Genomic DNA, 8,792 nt, shown 5'->3' with positions numbered 1-8,792 from the left:
TGATTAGACCTGCAAGTAGCCATGAGAAAGCTGCCATGTGTGATATCAAAATTAACAGCATTCTAAGCCTGATAATTTCTCCCAAGTGTTATTAAGGTGTAATATTGTGCCCTGCTAAAATATTTGCCATATAATTGCATATCATCTTAAATGGTGAATTAACATCAAAATGGTGTGAGCTAAGACTTACTTGAGCTACGAGGTATATTTCAAACCTGGAGGTTTGGAGTTCTCTGGGTATTGCCCCTGCCAGAACTGGGCATATGATATGCGAAGAAATGCACAATTCTAATATAACGTGGTCTTAAACATAAGTATGGTAATTAGCGAATAACACAAAATGGCCCCCAAATATGGGAAGCAGCTTTGCATTTGATTGGGACTATACTAAGAATACAATATATATCATCTCTCAAATCCTCTTCATATTTAATGACCAGCAAAATATCTAGCACATGATAAGCACTTGATATATGTTCATTAAAATACATGAATCTCTATTTGGACTAGGAAACTAAGTTGTGAATGTGTAAGTAACTTATCTAAGGGATCTAAAACTCCATCTTTCTAATTCTAAATTCAGATATTTTAACCATACAGAATTTTAGTTGATGAAGTTCCTACTCCAAATCCCAAATAATCTAAGGATTGCAAGCTTGCCTTTCATTATAAATTAAATCCCTGATTTAATTGATGTATGATTCTCACCCCATGACCAATCTAGACAAGCCTTCATTGGGCATCATCATTTCATAGATCGTATCAGTGACTTCATAATAACTACAATTAGGGGTGAAGTCACTTTGGGTGAGGCGCTAACTAGTTGAAGAGTATAACCTGTTTTCTCACATAGTGCTCAGAAGAGTTTTATGATTGCCTTTTCTGCTTGGGAGGAAACTGGACTTCAGGTAAATTAAGCTCATAGTTGAAGTCCCAGTCTACTAAGGGATTCAAACAGGACTTAAGCCCAGGTTTTCTAATTCCAAAGTCCTTCATGTCAACATCAATGCTGTACTCAAGGTTCTCAGGCCACAGCCACAGTGAAGAGTTTCACTGATCTTTTTTACCTGATGCATGTGCTGATGCCTCCATTGTCAAGAGAAATGTGTTAGAAAACAGGTCCTGGTAAACATATATGCTTGGTTTGCCTAACAGATATCAAAAGTCTCCAGGATAGTATAATTCTGATTATTACTATTACTCTAATAGTGTCAACAAATAATATTTTACATGCTAATTGATGGATGCCAGTGTTTATCCTAATATTATGTGTCTTTGCATACTTCTGTCTCCCTTATGGAGCGGTTTATTACAATTCCACCTCACAAGGAAGGTGGGTGGGCTGCAACAGCACATGACCTCCATAAGTCCTTGATGTATGTCTGCCTTGAGTACACATGAACAGTGTAACACATCAAGAGCAAAAGGCAGAGGCTGAGGCATCACCCAACAGGGATCACGGTATGGAGAACAAGGCTCCAGCGATGGGTCCCTAGAGAGAGGCCTCCTTTCCCCAAACTTTGTGGGTAGAATAAGAAAAATAAGAATTGTGTTTCTTATAAAATTCCCATTTCCTGGGTATTTTCTTTCTCATTTTGAATGTTAGTAATAAGAATTATGATAAAAACACACAGTAAAAATAAAAATCCCAAAAAAGGAAGGGAGCAAAAGTCTAAGAAGGACGTATGAGAGGCTAGAGGAAGCCTGGCCATGGTAGGGGGCGTCTACATCCTCCCTTTTTGACACTTAGAGTGGGTACCTTGAAGCCCTGCAGGTAGGTCTGTGAGAGAAGGTTCCAGGATTAAGTGGGATCTGGGCTGAAGGCCAGAGGGTACACAGGCTGAGACAGAAGAAAGAGGCCCATTGTTCCTCTGGGCTCAGTTCAGCTTGGGGCCCAGTGAGAAAGGGCATCAGGCCTCAACCTATCCAGGTTCAGTCCCCACACGCCCATGACCTGGGGGGAAGGCAGTAGTCACAGACTCAGTTTGTGGGTTTTGACGCGCAGGAGCTGCTCACATAGCTGCAAGGAATGTGGCGGGGCAGAGCCCAGCTCCCTGTAGTTCTTCCTGACTTTGTTCACCCAGGTGGGCAGCCCTAAAGGTCATCCATCTCCTTGCCCTTCTCCACCTGAGGGACTAGGTCCTTAAGGGGAATTCTTGGACAAAGCATTCACTCAAAGGAGTAGATTTCCCAAAACCAGATTCTAAAATTCTACATGCTAGACTTGGTGGAGAATTTCTTCTCTCCTCAGGGCCTCAGGGACTGTCCACCTGATCTCAAGCTTGCCTGTGTTCTGCCTGCTAGAGGCCTTTTCAGTGAGGCGGAGAGTCACTGACCTTCGCCGTGTTGTCCTCGGACACTAGCACATCGCAACAGCCAGGTCCCAGGGCACAAGGTAGTTGCCCTCCAGGTACTTCGTGGCCTTGCAGACTTCTAGTGAGAACTTGAGGAAACAGTCCGTCAGGCAGATAATCCACCAGGCTCCCTTGGCCACATACTTAGGGCCTATAGACATAGTGCTCACCTTTCGCTTCCACCAATCGTTCCCAGAAGCAGTGCCCATTTGCCATGGCCAACCTGTTTGGTGGCTGAGAATGGAAGCTGGGAAGGCCTGGGCAGTGGCGTCATTGTTAATGCACTAAACGGTGACTTTGTTCCCTCGGCAATCGCCCAGTGTTAGGTCTCCAAACACCCCCTCCCCTGTGGTCTGCAGCAGCCCCCCTTCCTTCTTGCTCAGCACCCAGCTACAGGGGGAGAGCTCCTCCAGACCCGCCTCTGTGCACGCCGTGACCTCTGGCTTCGTGAGGCTAGTGCAGGGTTCATCTGCATGTGAGGTGTGGTCCCCAAAGCTCCATGAGCTTCTCGGACTGCACTTCCTCGTCGGTGCTGGGCGCGCTAGTGCGGTACATGACGCGGTGGTGCGCCATCTTGCCATCACGGGTCACGTGGTTTGCAGCCTACCCAGGGGAAGGCGGTGCTCTGCCGCCCTGGACCAGGCATGGAAGCGCCTCCAACCACTGGAGCCAGCTGATGCTTCAGTTCAGCCTGGGGCTCCACCTCTGCCAGGGATGCCTCGGGGTCAATCAGGGGGCAGGGCTGTCCCCCATGTATCATCAACCACCACCACGGAGGTGTAACAGAATTGAATTCATTATAGCTCTGGAGTCCTTACCGGTTAACCTGGACTGTGCCAAGGCCTGGCTGGGATTGCTCTCTTCCTGGCCCCAGTCCACTCTGTGGTGGCCTGTCTTTGGAACGGAACCATGGTGTCATGGTTGCGTCTTATGGCATGCGGAGATGAGGGTGGGGGTAGTGCTGGTCCCACCTTGGTGTCTATGATGCCCAGAGCAAAGAGAAAAATCTGCTGGAATAGATTTTGGAAGGGTAGGGAAGACGTTAATAAAATGTTGATTTCAAAAACAAAATTATATATTACATTCCTTTTACATATTTTTTGTTAGTCAAGTTTCAACTATGGAAATATATACTTGAAGATGTATTTTATATATAACAAGAGATACCTATGATATATAACAAGAGACAAAATTGGGGTACAAAATGGAATTTCTTCAAATATTTTGAAGTAAAATATGAGGAAAACTTAATTTATTATAAATATTTGGAAAGATTACTAAGAGAATTTTGCACCTAGTCTTTAGATGACTTGAAAATGTAATTTGTGCCTTAAAGTTATGTGCTAATAATAATTCACCTTTAGGCAGGGAATTTGAGATAGAAAAATGGTCACTTTTAAAGAGACATTGAATGTTCACCTTCCCCCAAATTGTTGTAATTTTAACTGTGATGGTTTAAAATGTATTAACTGACTAACAAAGATTTATTAATTTATTCAGTAAAATTTTTCTGAGCATTTACTACAGACCAAGCCGAATGCTTGGTTAGGAGAATTAAAAAAGTGTACAAGAGATAACCCCTGTTTTCAGCAGGGTAACAGCAAATCCAAGAAGGCATATAGGTTCCCAGAAGATTTCATTCAAATATGATGAGTATTAAGTAGTTCAAAGAAAAGGTATGAGAAGCAGCAGGATATTTTGTTTTATTGGAATATCATTGTATCTATTTAAGGTGCACATTGTGAGGTTTGATATATGTATACGTTGTGAAATAATTACCACAGTCACGCTGATTAACACATTCATCATTTCACCCAGATACCTTCTGTGTGCGTATTGAGAACGTTAAAGATATACTCTCTCTTAGCAGTAAAAACTGAAAGCTGGAATTCTTTGACCAACTTATTTTAAGTGGCCAACTTAGTCTTTGTTATATACTCTCTTCTGTAGGGAGATTTAAAAAAGTATTTTGTATCTAATTTGCAGTTGACCACAGAATAGTTTTACTACATCACCCCTGCCCCCAGAATTTTGTCAAAAAGAAAAGAGGGGGCATTTTGCCTGAATCAAGGCTGATGCGGTAAGTAGCTGTCTTCTTATAGGTCCCCCAAAGCCAAAGAAGTGAAAGATGATGAACTGGGATGAAAATTTCAGATAGGATATTGTCAGAAGAATTTCTCATTCATTTATATAGCTGCAAACACTGTTTTTTTTTTTTTTTTCCCCAAGTCCTTTTTATCTGCCATTTAGCAAGAATCCAATTACTGAGCATGAGCTTACTGCCTCATAAATAACATCCTCTTAGCTTTCCAATCACACCATTCCAATTCTGTATTTTGTCAGCAAAAGTCCTGTTTTTAAAAATAATACTTCGGCCATCTGCTTACCCATATGTGCTACACATCACTGAATGTTAGATTCTCTGCAAATTTTATAGACGGTACCACAAACTTTGAATGTGTTTTCTCTCATAATTAGCATTTTACAACCACATTAAATTGATCACAGGTAAACTGTTTCATTTTGGTGTGTTATTTTGATTGTAATCAGACTACTTGCTGGAAAGTGATTTTGTAGGCAATATATTTTAGTTATAAAGAGTTTTCTTTCCTTTTTTATAGCAAATACATTATTTTAAAGGTCATACTTGTCAGACCTATAAACTAAATCCTAGACTTGCAATGTAAGGCATCCCTCCAAGGATCCATCAGTGTTTACACTGGGGTGAAAAATGTTATTTTAGCAGCTTCATCAATTTCAATGACTGATGATGTCATTCGCGATCTCTGCAGTTGGCCCCTCCCAAACGGAAGGGAAAACAGCTTGGTCAGGGATTCAGTTTCCGGTTTTCAGGTTCTCCTAAGTCATATATAGATATTTGTGACTGTTTCCTTTTCCTAAAACAACAAGATAAACTGCAAATAGATGTACAGTGGGATCTGAAGTTACCATAGTTCTTCAACTGAGAAACTGTCCTATTTATGGGTGAATTAGGGAAATTTTAAATCCGTTGGAAGGCTGCCAAACTTGGGCTTCCGTGTTTTTGCGACACAACCACAAGGCATAGACCCTTTCAAGTCCTGTTTTTTCAATACCCCATATTTCCATGGTGAAAATGTAAGCTGGGCAATTTCACATGAAATGTACAACAAAATAGTTACAGTTCCCAATTTGTAACACACAGCTTGTTTCAGCTCTCATTCAGTTGTAATGAGTCAATTCCACTTTGTTTTATGATTTGACCCATGAATGTATGAGTGGCAGCTTCTGGTTACCAATTTGCAAGACTGTTTTCCTTCTTTCCAAAGCTTTGTTTCTTTCTTGCTTTCTTTTTTCCTGGGAGATTTATTTACGTTTTGTCTTTACCAAATTGGGAACTCCGCAACGTCTTTATCTCTTATTGGATTTCTTACCTGAAGCGATCTGGGACTTAAAATCCTGCCTCCTTGCCCAGTGCAGATAGGTAAGAAAAATTCCAAACGTCCCAGGTTTCATTACCAACCTTCATGGCACAACTTTGCTTTGGTGATAAGGGCCCAGGGTTTCTGCCTTTACTTTAAAGTTGTCCACTGTGAATTCCTTGTCATCATTCCTGGTCATTGATTAAATTCAAATGGTGTCTTCTTACCCTTCTCCCCATGTTTTTTCATGATTTCAATGGTTTTTACTGGGGTGGTTGTTTTCAGTTACTACAGTTCTTTGGTTTCTTTTGAAAACAAGGACTGAGTAACTGAGTAAAGCCAGTCTTTAGGTAATTTATTATAAGATGATAATTTACTCAATCTTGATGTCTTTTCATGAGTAAATTAATAAAAAGTTCTTATTATGTACAAGCTGTCCAAAATATGAAAAATATGAATTTTAAAGGACAGCCTAATGGAAAGATTTATGTAACTTTAGTTAAATTAGCTGCTGAGAATTCTTAACAGATTTAATCATAGCTAGATTGTAATAAAATTAAGGGCTCATATCCTGAATGTATTCTAGTGGTGCATATGGGGACACCTAAGACAACTTATTAAAATGAGATTTTTCTAAGTTCATGCATCTAGCTAATGACAATGAAAGGATTCTAATTCAGGACTTTTGACTTCCCTTTGTCATTCTTTTCAATGATACTAGCTTAAATATTGTTTGCTTGAATTTATCATACATGTGCTGTACCATACACTTTGCAAAAATTATCATCTTATTTAATCTTAAAAACAAAGTAGCAGCTGTGAAGCAGTAACTCTTTTCATCTTATTTTTAAGATAGGAAATTGAGTCTTGTAAAGGTTAATATTTGTCTTTCCTGAATTCATATCACAGGAGAGTAATATGAATATCATTTCTATCCATTGATAGATTCTCTAAAAGTGTTTGTATGTGTGCATGCATGTGTATGTGTGTGTGCGTGTGTGTGTGTGTGTGTGTGTGTGTGTTAACGGCTATATTTACAGTCTGTCTTATTACATGCCCAAAGGCTCTTAAGAACCACCTAATTAAAAAGTCAGTTTGTGGTGATGAGGTTTAGGCTTACAAAAGAGTCTTAAGGAAGTCTGGGTTTATTCTAATTAAGTGAACTACCAGGGTGCTAAATGAAATTCTGTGCTTGGCAAACTTTCTTTGCTTTTGCATGGAGTTATATTTGTGGATGAAATATTCTAAGGATGAATGCTAAAAGCCCCTGTGACACCTAGACCCTCTCCAGAATTATTTTCTGAAAACACTCTGCAGTTTGCCAGCGGCTTTGCAACTTGGGAGTGCATTTTAATTGGCATCACAGAACTTTATGACTGAGGGATTTATTCCTCTCTCCACAAATGCTCCCCCCTCTTTTAGCCTATTAATTGAAATGTTTGAGTTAATATTACAGGCATTTCCCCTTATAGACTCTTTGGTGCCATGATGCAATGAGATGTCCAGTTTTCCTCCAGAAAAAAAAAAAAAAAAAAAAAAAAAAAAAAAAAAAAGAAAAAAGAGTGGAAATCACGCTTTACCAAAAAAATAAAAGTTTTGGGGCGCCTGGGTGGCGCAGTCGGTTAAGCGTCCGACTTCAGCCAGGTCACGATCTCGCGGTCTGTGAGTTCGAGCCCCGCGTCAGGCTCTGGGCTGATGGCTCGGAGCCTGGAGCCTGTTTCCGATTCTGTGTCTCCCTCTCTCTCTGCCCCTCCCCCGTTCATGCTCTGTCTCTCTCTGTCCCAAAAATAAATAAAAAAAAAAAAATAAAAAAAAAAATAAAAGTTTTGTTAATTTTTAAATTTCATTTTCCCCTTTCATTGTTTAGTTTTGATCTTTGGCCATTGTTGTTTTCTCAATGTGAGCCAATAAGGTTGAGAGAGAATTTACTTTGATATCTTGTCAATATGAGCTTATCAGTAAAATTTTCATTAAAAAAATCTTTTGTATTACAGTCCACTAGATTTGTCTCAATAGCTCAATTTGAGGCTTTCCGCTAATTTTGAGTAAGCAGGTCTGTTTAGTTCCCAAAAAGAGTAGCCCACATCGTCAGCGACATACCTGTATTTTTTTTCAAAGGCTAAGCATCTCTCCTAATGCTCCCTGGATTTATCTTTAATAAAGCACAAAATGTGAAGTCAAAATGTAGTGACTAAGAACCTGACCCAGGCTTTGAAGTAAAGATGGGTCTAAACTTGAATTTCAATTCTGCCTTTTTGGCTTAATGTCTTGGGACATTGTCCTCTTTACTGTAGTTCCTTCATCAGTAAGTTGAGGATAATAAAATTAAGAGTGAATGAAGAAATAGAAGTAAAAGAGCTTAGCACAGTGCTTGTCAGACACGCATCATGCAGTAAATTAACAGTAGTTAACTACTGAAATCAAATAACAGAATAAAAGAGTTAGTAATATTGTAAGCCATGAGCAGACACAGAATTAAGTTTAGAAGAATTATCTCACTTGGAAAGATCTAAGAGAATCGCAGGTTTGTTGTATCTTGGATCTGGCATTAGGCTATTAAACAGTAATTAAAGAAACTTGCAGGTGAAGAAAAAATTGAAAACTAACTGTAGTTAATTAGTTTCTTATGGATAACAATGCTATTTTAAATCTTACAGAGCATAAGTTGTTTTGTGAATGCAAAATAATAAAGCACTATGTGGAATTCCTCTCATTTTGTGAGCTACTTGAACGCATGTTATTATATCATTTGATACATGAGAAAATTTGAAGACAAAACCAAAACCAAATCAAGGTGCTCCTTTTTGTGAACTAGTATAATAGATCAGAAGCAAAATAAAGTAAAACATGATTAATGGAAATGCTCTAGGCTTCTGGTGTTTTAGTTTAATTGTAGAACATCATGGTTCTTAAATGCAAGTTTAATTATAAAACTATGCTTCCCTCTGTGATTATATTATTTCTGATACTCCCACCAATTGTATTAATTGGATGAATCTAATTATTTGATAGAGTATGCCAGTTCTAAATATTATAC

General features: G+C 39.2%; 1 pseudogene; it reads right to left on the bottom strand.

Moving 5' to 3' along the window:
* Positions 1–1,972: 1,972 nt before the first annotated feature.
* On the bottom strand, positions 1,973–2,935 carry LOC125910290 (tyrosine-protein kinase CSK-like; annotated as a pseudogene).
* Positions 2,936–8,792: the final 5,857 nt, after the last annotated feature.

Source organism: Panthera uncia, assembly GCF_023721935.1.
Source record: "Panthera uncia isolate 11264 chromosome B3 unlocalized genomic scaffold, Puncia_PCG_1.0 HiC_scaffold_1, whole genome shotgun sequence".
In the NCBI taxonomy this organism is placed as follows: Eukaryota; Metazoa; Chordata; class Mammalia; order Carnivora; family Felidae; genus Panthera; species Panthera uncia.
The sequence above is the reverse complement of the archived record's forward strand: the minus strand, read 5'-3'. Positions and strand labels throughout refer to the sequence as shown.